The sequence below is a fragment of the Mus caroli genome, chromosome X (assembly GCF_900094665.2).
Source record: "Mus caroli chromosome X, CAROLI_EIJ_v1.1, whole genome shotgun sequence".
NCBI lineage: Eukaryota > Metazoa > Chordata > Mammalia > Rodentia > Muridae > Mus > Mus caroli.
The window spans coordinates 12265584-12278216 of NC_034589.1; the positions used below are offsets into that span (position 1 = coordinate 12265584).

General features: G+C 38.6%; 1 pseudogene; it reads left to right on the forward strand.

Annotated features, from left to right (window-relative positions):
* LOC110287089 overlaps positions 1–8379 on the forward strand; it is a 35795-nt pseudogene extending 27416 nt beyond the window's left edge.
* The last annotated feature ends 4254 nt before the right edge of the window (positions 8380–12633 follow it).

A 12633-nucleotide genomic window follows, 5' to 3' on the forward strand; every position in this document is an offset into this window, starting at 1 on the left:
AGAAACAATACACAGTCAATGAACATGGGAAGTTGTCAATTAGATATGCATGTGTTTTCAATTCTGGGATATATTCAATAGTTGATGTGACTGCCCTTTACTCAGATGGGAATATAATCTGTCCTGGCATTATGTAGATATTATATACATTATCCTGACTAATCTGTGCAGCCTGGATCATAACATTTTCCACCTATCAAGACATTTAAAGGTCCCTTTGACAGTGAAGTCACTTGACTCCTAGGAAATGAAAACAAACAAACAAACAGCAAAAACCAACGAAGGTGCCAATTGTAGTGCTCATCCTTGAGCCTCAAATGTGCTTTTAGCCTGAGATTCATTTGGGAAATGCTTATCCCCTTAACAGATATCTGCAAGAAGCAGTCACACCAAATAGTCCAAGTTTTTTGGAGAATTTTGTGGAACTACAGGGAAGAATGAGGTTGGACTCATACCACATTTGGTGTCAGTGTTCCCAGTTGCAACCATGCCTTTTCTGAGTCTGTTCTTTGAGTTTCTAGCCCCTGGTCCTATATTCCTTCCAAGCCTTTTCTCAAACAGGGCTTGCCACTTGTTTTCCTATGAAGTAGATTCTTCCTTTAGTGAGAGCCATAGGTTTTAGACACTAAATCTTCCATGTCTATATCCTTATCCAAGTATTTCCTCAACAAAACTGGGTTCTGTCTTTTCTAGAGTTCCATCTTCTAGACACTGACACCAACCATAGGTAGAGATCTCTAGCCCATCAAAGGCGTCACTTGGTGTGTTGCTGTTTTGGATCTAACATCTTGCCTATTTACTAAGCATCAAATAATTGTCTTCTGAAACTGTGGTCCTTCTTGGGCACCAAGATCATGAAATGAGGCCAGAATTTTCCTGGACCCAGGTCTCTAATTCCATAAAAAAAAATAATCTCAGAAGGCTGGCTTTATTACTTTATCTAAACTTGATTGGAAAATCTACTTATTTGCAAAGAAATAAGAAAGTGGATAAGCTTGTACAAGTATAATTCCCTGAGGTGATTAGACACCGTGTCTTTTGAAATGAATAAATAAAAAGAGAGAGGGGCAGAATAATACTGGTACAGATTTTACATTTAAAAGTTTGAATAAAGTTAGCATAATTTCTCTTTTATTAAGCTACAGCAAATAGAAAGCACATTATAGACACTGTAGGTGTATATGTGGGTGGACACATAGGAGGAGAAATGAGAGAACACCAAGAATACAGCTGAAATAATGAGCAAGTTAGATGAAGCATTGCAGCAAGGATGAGGATGGAGAAGGGAAGTACCCAACTTTATTCAGAGACAAAGGCATGAAGCATAGAAAATGGAAGAAAAGATTTGGCTGAGCTAAGAGTAGCTTGGACTAAGGAAATTGGTCACAGGTGAAAAAAAAAGACAAAGAACACCTTATTTGCTTGAGGTTTTTAAAATTATGTTTGGGTTTAAAGGGAGGAAATTGCAATAACATTCCTTATAAAACACTAACTCTGATGGCATTAGAAGCTTCATGACTCAAGTGCCTTTACCTGCTGAGCCATGTAACTGGCCCAAACAAAGTGATTAAAAAGTATATCTTAGAATCTTGGAAGGTAAACAACAAAATCTCCATATATGACCTCTGTGGAAAGTGCTCTGATGCATGGCATAAAACAGAGAATGAATCAAGAAGCACAGGAAAAAAAAAAAAGCAGCAGCACAGGATTGAGGCAACTGCTTTATAGTTTCAAATGGTTACTTACTAATAGATGACTACGTTGTTACTGTTGTTTTTATTTCCAAACCAAACCTAGGCCAGGCATAAAATTTAGGTAGTAAAAGTCTCAGAAGCTCAAGGAATTGTCTACACAACAGCTTCTCTTTCCAAAGCCTGTGAATTACATTCCTAGGTCTTAACTTTAAAAACAACCCAGGGTCATCATCTTTCTCATTGGCTTTCTCTCTACACCTTCCTTTCCCTAGCTCTGTCTTTAGCCTCTTGCCAGGTTCAGCAGCCATCACACATCATCTCTACTCCTTTTCAAATCTAACCCACCCCACTTTTGCTCCTCCTCACAAACTTTGCTGCCTTATTTTCTTCATCTATATCCTTGGTGGCTATTGAGGAGAAGAGCTTTGATTTCCCAGGATATATGGCACTCAATTTTTTATCACTGGAAATTAGATAACTCTTGCATAGACAAGACACATTGTTCTTTATAAGAAGGATTAATTTGGTCTCCTTGGGGCTTGGCCTTTGCAGAATTGAGGCCTTCTGTTAATTTAAGACCAGTGGCTCTTTCTAAGGCAACCAAGTGAGGGGCTTAATAATAGTAACATTTTCTCCTAAAATGAAACCAGACATCCTGCTCAAACAGCCTATGTTCCATGCTGGATATGGCATGCTCTTAAGCCACTTAGGACATTGTAACATTGTAATGTAAACTAGGTAGGTTATTAATAACAGAATTGTGTTGCTATCATATCTGGGGGCAGGAAAGGCATAAATCAAGACACAAAGAGATTTGGGGTCTAATAGGGGCCCGATTGTCAGACTGTGCCTTCTTTATATTTTCATTTGGCATACAGTGCACTCAAGGTACTTCTGACCTCCTCTGTAATGTCACCAATTCCATTTCTGAGAATTCTGCCTCATCAGGTAATTAATCCCCTGAGGGTCCCACTTCTTAATAATATTTCACTGGGAACTAAAGCACTATCATAAAATTGGTGGGAGAATGAACATTCAGACCATAACAATAGCTTAGAAGTTGCAGAGAGCAACTTGCTGTATGCAGCTTATCCCCTTATTAGCCTCTCCAGAGGAGATTTGGTTGTGCTTAAAATATCTCACCTGATATTGTTCTTCTCACAGCCACTTTATCCTTTGAAGTTCATGTATTTGTTCTTATCAGCACACCATTTTATTCATAGTATTTATTATAGATTAAATCATTGGTTTTCCTAATTTATATCCAAATTTTGCATTACATCAGGGCAGTGATTATGTTTCTCATGGTTTTTGAGTCCTGGCAACTATTTTTAATATATAGTCAACATTCAGATGAATTCTTGACAAATGAGTATGAATCTATCATCGGGGTTATGCCACTCATATCAGCCCTCTGGAGTTACAAATTATCTCTACTCACAGCCAAGAACATGGCAATTCTTCACCTTTCCTTTCCCATAGTTTTTGTAGCACTTAAATTTGTACTCAACCATGTCTTGTTTTGCTTACTCTATGTAAAAGTAACACCAGGACTATTCTGAGCCTAGGTCTTAAGAAGCTCTTCGTGATTTCTAGTAAAAATAGATGTTTCAGTTAGTGCAAAATATGAACAACTTTTGACCCAGAAGAGAAGACACAATCACCAGCAGTCCTGCACTCTTAAAAACTATAAATGTTTCTCTAAGAAGGAGGAAAATGATACTACTGAATATAATGAAAAACACCTGAACTGATAACTGCATGAATAACTATGAAAATGATTAAATATTATTTAAATGCCCTTAATAGATAGTTGGCTGTCCAAAATAGGAGTCAGTAAACTTTCTGTAAAAGGCAAGATCAAATACAGCGTATGAGCCAGGCATTGCAGCTCACATATGTAATTCTAGCACTGTGAAGTGAATGGGAAGTTCTGAGCTACACTGAAACCCTCAAAGATTTTCATACTTCCTGGATCATTTGAGCTATGCCATGAGACTCAATGTACAGAGAAAGCAACCATAAACAACACATACATTTTTTCTAATAATATTTATTTATCCAAACAATGATCTGTATTCGATTCATAAACTGTAACTTGTCAATCTTGTCTTAAGGTAAATTTAATGAGAATGCATTATAGGGTTCATATTTATAAATGTACAACAGGTGCCAAGAAGAGCATAAGTTCCATGTCATGATGACAATGTGCTAAACCTCTGAAACTGTAAGCCTGCCCCAATTAATTACATGTTTTTATTATAAGAGTTGCTGTGGTCATGGTGTCTCTTCCCAGGAACAGAACATTGACTAAGACCCCATCTCTCTACATCCTCACCAGTCAGAGTTTGCTTTTAGCTTTGAATTTTTTTCACTTTGTTTTCTTTTGAAACAGGGTCCCTCTTCACCCAGCTTCCTGTGTGCTGAAGTTAGAGATTCTGTCTTCTGACTTTTTAATGATTGCTATCTTGGAAGATGCAAAATTGTATCTCATTGAGTTCTTCATATATACCTTTTATATACACAAAGTTCTCTTCTGTTCCTGAATTGTAGAATGTTTTTATCTTAGGTGCATGTTGAAGGTTATCAAATACTTTTTCTATTGTTATACTCTTGTTTGCCTTAATTTTTAAAGTTCACTTATAAAATAACGAGTGTTATTAGGATATGTCCACCAATTGCGACCTGTTCATATTTGTCCTCCTATGACTCTACTTCACCCACACTGTTTTTTCCTCTCCCAAAAGTCCTCCTTCCACATAGATTAAAGTAAAACACACATTCTCTCTCTCTCTCTCTCTCTCTCTCTCTCTCTCTCTCTCTCTCTCTCTCTCTCTCACACACACACACACACACACACACACACCACAGAGTAAAATCTATGTTCTGAAAATGAGAGAAAACATATTCTGTCATTTTTCATCATTACTCTGTCTCCGTCTCTCTGTCTCTGTCTCTGTCTCTCTCTCTCCCTCTCCTCTTTTCTACCTTCATTTTATGCCTCTTCTTCACTGACACCATAGTCTGTCTTTTATTTTCACATCTCCCCTTGATATTTTGGAATTGAACCCTAGACTTAACGTGCTAGGAAAGTGCTCTTCCCCTGAACTACATTCCCAACCCTCTTTTTACTTTATATTTTGAGGCAGAGTCTCACTAAGTTGCTCAGGCTGTCCTGAAACTCCCTATGTATCCCAGGAAAAATTTGAATTTGTAGTCCTCTCATGTCCACTTCTATAAGTACCTGTAAGGCAGGCAAGCATAGGGAATAGTTAGGAACCTGGGACTTGACTTGGTTTGAATTCTTATGCACATGCTCATATTAATAATCCACTTGTCATCCTGGCTCCTTTATCTGCATGCATCTCTCTCTGCCTGCCACACACACCTCACCTCACCAAGCACTGCATCTAGCAACCTCAGCCCCCGGTTCATTAACAGTGTAGTAGGTTTCTCCTTTTCCAACTACAAACAAATTTAGTCAGTATCTGTTGATATCTGATGATATTCTCAATGTGTTCAGGAGGTGACTGATCTGGCCTGAATGGCTTTCTATTTTATAAAATCTTCCCTTAACACTATTGGGATTAAACCTATGGTCTAGAACACATACCGAGACAAAATTGCATCTTCAAGTGAACTTTTAGGAGATATCCCCTATGTATCATCTTATGCATATATAAGATTGGATGTGCACATGATTAAAATCACACACATTGTGAGAGAGGATATACACAGTGGAAACATGATATGACCTAATTTATGGATCAAAACATTGTTACTTACAGTTAACCTCCTAACAACTGCTCCTCTTGAGCTCCATAAAAGGAGATACCAAACAATAGTCAGGGGACTTGAGAATCTTCACTCTGGCAGTGTAAACTGACTGGTTTGGTTTTCTCTCAAACAAGAGAACAGAAACCTAGAAACACCTAGCCTAGCTGCCACCATCTGAAATTATAGGTCTACACCACCAAGCCCAGTATTCCATCACTTCATTTTCTTTTCTCTTTGAATGTACTTCTTTGGGAGAATTTGTCTGTTAAACACAACTCATACCCATCTCATGCAGTTTCTGATACTTGACTTTTTAAAGTGTTTGGTCTTTCTTGTTTCTTTGCATTTTCTGTTGGAAACTGAACATCTTAGAAAACATCTTCTCACACTTTGGTCTTCATTCTTCTCGAGTTTCATGTGTTTTGGAAATTGTATCTTGTATCTTTGGTATTCTAAGTTAAACACCCATGGAAGGAGTTACAGAGACAAAGTTTGGAGCTGAGACGAAAGGATGGACCATCTAGATACTGCAATACCCAGGGATCCATCCCATAATCAGCCTCTAAACTCTGACACCACTGCATATACCAGCAAGATTTTGCTGAAAGGACCCTGATATAGCTGTCTCTTGTGAGGCTATGCCGGGGCCTGGCAAACACAGAAGTGGATGCTCACAGTCAGCTATTGGATGGAACACAGGGCCCCCAGTGGAGGAGCTAGAGAAAGTACCCAAGGAGTTAAAGGGTTCTGCAACCCTATAGGTGGAACAACAGTATGAACTAACCAGTACCCCCGGAGCTCATGTCTCTAGCTGCATATTTATCAGAAGATTGCCTAGTCGGCCATCATTGGGAAGAGAGGCCCCTTGGTCTTGTTAACTTTATATGCCTCATTATGGGGGAACACCAGGGCCAAGCAGTGGCAGTGGGTGTGTAGGGGAGTGGGGAGGGGGGTCTGGGGGACTTTGGGATAGCATTTGAAATGTAAATGAAGAAAATACCTAATTAAGAAAAATAAAAAGAAGAAAACATCTTCTCAGTTCTGAGTACTGAAACACCTCTTTCAATGTTTATTTGATTGTTTACCTGTTTTATCATTTCAGAAATATAATCTGGAAGTTGTTATTAAAGTTAAAAATATGCCTATTGTAAGACTTAGCCATACCATATCAACTAGGAGTTAGAGGATTCATATGTAAATGCTCTCCACTGCCTTATTTGATTTTATTGTCTGTTGATTGATTTTTTTGAAACAGAGTCTGACTGTAGGTTTGAACTTCCACTTACTACATCCATGTTTCACCACATTCACCTCCTTATTCATGATACATTCCTATAATCCCAGCACTCTAAAGGCTGAGGCACAAGGATTGTAACCTTGAGACAAGCCTAGGATATATAGTGAGATCTTATCTTAAAAATTATAATATTCAAAATTAAAAATAAGTCAAACATTCATAGACTGATAAATGTACCATGGTATATTTATATACTAGAGTATTACACAATGATAAAATGGAGTGAATTTTATGTTGATAAACTATTAACATACCCAAACAACATGGATGAATCTCAAAATCATTATACTGAGTAGAAAAAAAAAACTCATGACAAAATAACCCAGAGAGTGTAATATTTCTTTTCTGTGAACTTATAGAAAATTTAAAGTATTTCACAATGAGTGAAAACACTGGTAAAGGCATATATGGGGGAGGATTGGACGTATGGATTATAAAGGAGTGTGAGCAAACTTTAGAGTGATGGTTATGGTCATCAGCTCCATTATGGTGTTATCAAAATACCAAATTTAGAGAACCACCAGCTCCCCACCAGGTCCAGCCAACACAGCTCCAGCTAAGGGTGAGAACCTGTCCCTGGTGGTGCATGGACCTGAAGACATTTGTCTGGAGAACTAACCAATCCCTGAACTGGACCCAAATGACATATTACTAAAAATGCATTTGGTGGGGATCTGCAGCTCAGATGTACAATACTGGGAGCATGGCCGAATTGGAGATTTTGTTGTGAAAAAGCCAATGGTGATTGAGCATGAAGCTGCTGGAACAGTAAAAAAAAAGTAGGAGCATCAATGAAACATCTAAAACCAGGAGATCAGGTTACCGTCGAGCCTGGAGTTCCCTGAAAAATAGATGAATACTGTAAGATTGGCCGATGCAACCTGGCATCATTGATCTTCTATGCCACAACCCCAGATGATGGGAACATGTACCGCTTCTATAATCACAGTGCTGACTTCAGCTACAAGCTTCTTGATGGTGTCACCTTTGAAGAAGGGGCCATGATTGAACCTCTCTCTGTGGGGATCTATGCCTGCGGTCAAGGTTGAGTTTTCCTGGGGAACACGGTTCTTGTGTGTGGAGCTGGGCCAGTTGGGATAGTCACTTTGCTTGTGTCCAAAGCAATGGGAGCGCTCAAGTAGTGGTACCTGACATATCTGCTTCTCAGTCGACCAAAGCCAAGGAAGTGAGAGCAGAATTTGCCATCCAAATTGCCAAAGAGATCCCTCAGGAAATTGCCAGAAGGGCGGAAAGTCTGCTGGAGAGAAAGCCAGAGGTCACCGATGAATGCACAGGAATGAAATCCTCCATCCAGACAGACACCTATGCCACTCATTCTGGTGGGACCTTAGTGATTATGGGAATGGGCTCTGAGATAATCAATTTACCCCTAGTGCATGCAAGGAGGAGGTGGATATCAAAGGCATGTTTCAATACTGCAACACGTGGCCGATAGCAATTTCCATGCTTGCATCAAAGACTTTGAATGTAAAGCCCTTAGTTACCTATAGATTCCCTCTGGAGAAGGCTGGAGAAGCCTTTGAAACAGCCAAAAGGGGAGTGGGGCTGAAAGTTATGATCAAGTGTGACCCCAATGGCCAGAACCCTTAAATGTGAATTGATCTATGCCCTCAATCCACTCTCTCAGCATCTAAGGGCTAAATGGCTAGAAGGGGAAGCCATTTAATGCCGAACTTTCTTTTGAATGTTAAAAACAATAAACTCATTAGCAGAGAGCCATAGAGGAGTTGCTGTGCCTTAAAGAAAGAAGTAGAGACACCTTGGGGGACCTTATAGCCAGAATGAGATGCTTATACTGAGGAAAATCTAGCACAAAGAACAGAGTCTGACAGATAGGTCCTGGGAATGCCCTTTCTCTAGTACCTTCTTTGGGTGAGGAGACGAAGCATGCATTTGTCCATGTTCCACTGTGCCTGCCAGGGAGTGGGGCCAACTTATAAAGAAACGGCTTCATTAACATGGAAGTGGCCCAGGGCTGAACTTGGGTTCAGCTGTTCAGAGCACAGTGTTTCTCAAGCTAAGTGTCATTTATTTGAGGGGAATAAAAAAAGGAACTTGTCTTTTGTTACCAGGCAATAAACTGATGGAAAGAATAAGACAAATCCCAGATGAGATACATTAGATGAGGTACATTTCGAGATGTGGAAAGAATAAGTTCTGCCCAAGGACCACCTCTGCCTCATCTCCTAAGAATTCTGTCCTTACATTTGCAGAGTGGAGGCCCACCCTACCCAACACTGCTCATTCATGAGCAGGAGCAGTATCGGTTGCTACGCAACCAGTAGATTTCCACCCAAAGATCTTAAATCCTGCCTAACTGGTACAAGAGGGCCACAGGAGGCTTGAGTTTTCCACTCACAGGATTAGACTCCTCTCTCAGGCTCACTCCACTCACAGGCAATTTTTTTCTGGTACCAGTCTGTTTTGGCTATCAGAAGATGCTCTCCTCTCAGCTGGGTGAGGCTGGTGATATCCATTGGATAGTATCACACAGTGTAATTTCTTTATAGGGCTTTTCTTTAAAAGATTTGGGTCCAAATCACACCCTTTTTGATCTTAAGATAATCAAGAAGTGCAGAGTAACTGTTATGTAACTTGGGCTGCAGTCTGTAACCTACCTCTTCAGCTATGAGTAGGGGACATGTAAAAAAAAAAAAAAAAAAAAAGACTGCTGGAGAAGTTTATGGCCAAAACCTAAGCATTCTCAAACTGCTTCGCATGAGAAATTCTGTTGCTGGTGTTAGACTCCAATCCTACACACACACACACACACACACACACACACACACACACACACACACACACACACATTTAGCACTTAAAACATGGGAAATTTGTTGTATGCTGGTTATATGTCAATTAAGCTATTTAAAAATATCTATTGTGGGACTAAAGAGATGGCTCAGTGGGCAAAGCACTTGTAATGAAAATATAAAGACCTGCATTTAGTACCCCAGAACTCACACAAAACTCCAGACATGGTGCTGTGTGTCTGTAATCTCAGTGCTGGGTGGGCAGAGACAGGCAGATCATAAAGTTTGCTGTCCAGCCCAGCAGCCTAGTTGAGATGGTAAGCTTCTATCCCAATAATAAAAGGTGGAGAGCAATAGAGAACACCCAGTATCAATGACTCTTGCTTCCATGTGCACATACACTGGCAGGTACACTCACACACACACAGAGATAGACACACACACACACACACATATGTACACATGCTTTCTCTTCCTAAACATTTATGGTTCTGATGAAAACCAGCAATTTTACTCAAGGTGACTTTAATTTTTCATGTTCTCGATCAGCTTTTTGTGTGCCTCAACTTTGCACAACTACTCTCTGCCCCTTAACCTCTCTTCCTTCTTTCATCTATTAATTCAGCTATATTTTGGATTTATTTGATTTCTTTCCTTTGTTCATTTATCTACCGATCAACAAAAGTTTATTGACTATTTGCTTAATGCCACATGCTATCCTAAGTTCTAGAAATAGAAAAGAAAGAAAAGTGGTTACGGTTGTCAACAAACTCCTAAGACACACATAGAAATTGTTCTGAAAGCCTTAATAATATGGAAGTTTGTGCAAAGCACAGAGGGACACAAAGAGGGAAACAATGGTGGATATTTGCGGTGTTTCTGGGTATATTGTCATTGTAATCTGGTAACCATAGCCTGATTGCCTTCTGTGGGCATTTTCTTCTTCTCTGTTACTTCAGACTGATTATGAAATACACGTAAATATCTTTCTGTACCAACAATCATGTACATATGCATGGATGAAACTATGATGTGACACAAGGTATTCCTCTGTGTATTTTTAATATTAGTGAATTCAAGTATGGAAAACAAATACAATTTATTCATTCTGAAACTGCCTCCTGAGGCTAATGGTTAAATAGTCACATTCTGCTGTCAAGATGGTCACATTGCTGGCTAGATATTGTATTTCTCTTCAATCTTGTTAGCTCTGGCTGATCCTCTGATGTTCTTATCAAGTCTATGATAAGCATTTAATAAATTATGTTTTCCTTAAACATGCCACTGTTAGTTTCTATTGTGTAAAAAAAGGCAGCAAAGTTACATATCGTTATCAAAGAAAATTGCTTAATTCCATAATGAGGATAGACCAGAGAGAGAAGGTGGAGAAATATGCAATAATCATACATACATGGGTCATAGGGTAAAGACAAGAGAATTTTAAACTGGAAAGTCATTGAACAATGAATCCATAGACTGACTATGCTGTAAATTAGCAGCATCAGCATCACAGAGGAGCTTATTATAAGTGTAGATCTAATGGATCAAAAAAATTGAGAATAGGATCTCATGGTGATTTGAGAGCCACTAATTCCTGTTGCTGTGTATAACAGACTGGAAAAGTTGAAATTTGAAGGAGGAATGTGTATCTAGGACAGGACTGAAAAATACTATATGACCTAAATTAAGATGATACTGATAGATGGTGTGGAAAGAACAACTGTTCAAAAAGATAGTCTCCATCCTCATTAGGGTATTCTCAATAGCAACAAGAAGATTCTCTGAATTGTTCTCAGATTTCTGACTATGATGAATGTACGGTTAGTGATGCTAGTAATGAAGCCGTAAAAGTATAAGTTAAACAAATTTGTAAGTTTATTAAAGGGAAATCTGAAGTTAGCCATTTCAGTATGAACAATTTGGTTGCATTCTGTACATTCACAAGGTTGGATGACATCTCTATCTGGTTCCAAACTATTTCTACCATACTGAAATAAAACTCTGTGCCCACTGAGAAGTTTCTCTGTAGACTTTCCTTCCTGGCAGAAAAAACATCTGCATTATCTCTGTATAATTTTGCTTATTATAAATATTTCAAGCAAAATAGGCCAATATTGCATTTGAATGCATTGTCTTTGCATAGTGTTTTCAAAGCTCATCCACATTGGACCACATATTAGTATGTTATTTCTTTCAGTGGTGTAACTATTCCATTGCACATGTATCTTACAGCTTGTTTATCAGTTCATCTACTTATGGCCAATCATTTCCACTGCCTTGCTATTGTGAAGAGAGCTGCTATGAGGATGTATGTATGTTAATTTTGGTATGTGTAGGAGGAATATTGCAGGGTCATATAGTAATTTTACACAATGTCAAAAGAACTGTCTATAGTATTTTCTGTAGTCATTCTCACCAATAATGTTTGGGGCATTACATACTTTCTAGCTTTTCTCATTTTGTATATATTTTTTTCTTATAGATATCATAGTAAGTGTGAGGTTATGGCTCATAATGGTTCTTTCTTGTATTTCCCTAGGGACTGGTGATGGTGAATGTCTTTTCATGTTCTTTTTGGACATTTGTATATATTTCTTTTGAGAAACAGTTTTTTTGAAGTCTTTTGACCACATTAATTGAGGTTTTTTGCCTACTTGTCAAGTCCTAAGAGTTCCTTATAATTCTGAACTCTAGACCTTTACCAGATATATGACTTGCAAATATTTTCTCGTATTTTGAGGGCTATCCTTTTATTCTCTTCATTGTATCTTTCAATGAATTAAAGGTTATAATTTGGGGGACTGAGGAGATGACTCAGCAGTTAAGAGTGCTTACTGCTGTTGAAGAGAATCAGAGTTTGTTTCCCTGAGCCCATGTTAGATGGCTCACAACTGCCTATAACTCCAACTCCAGGGGATCCAACATTGTCTTCTGGTCTCTGCTGACACTCACACTCATGCACATATACACCCAGATATAGACAAAGATTCACACACAAAAATAAAATAAAGTAAATATTAAAACTAAGTCTCTAATAGGAAGAGGGCTTACTTGTCTTTTTTTTTTTTTTTTTTTTTTTTTTTTTTTTTTT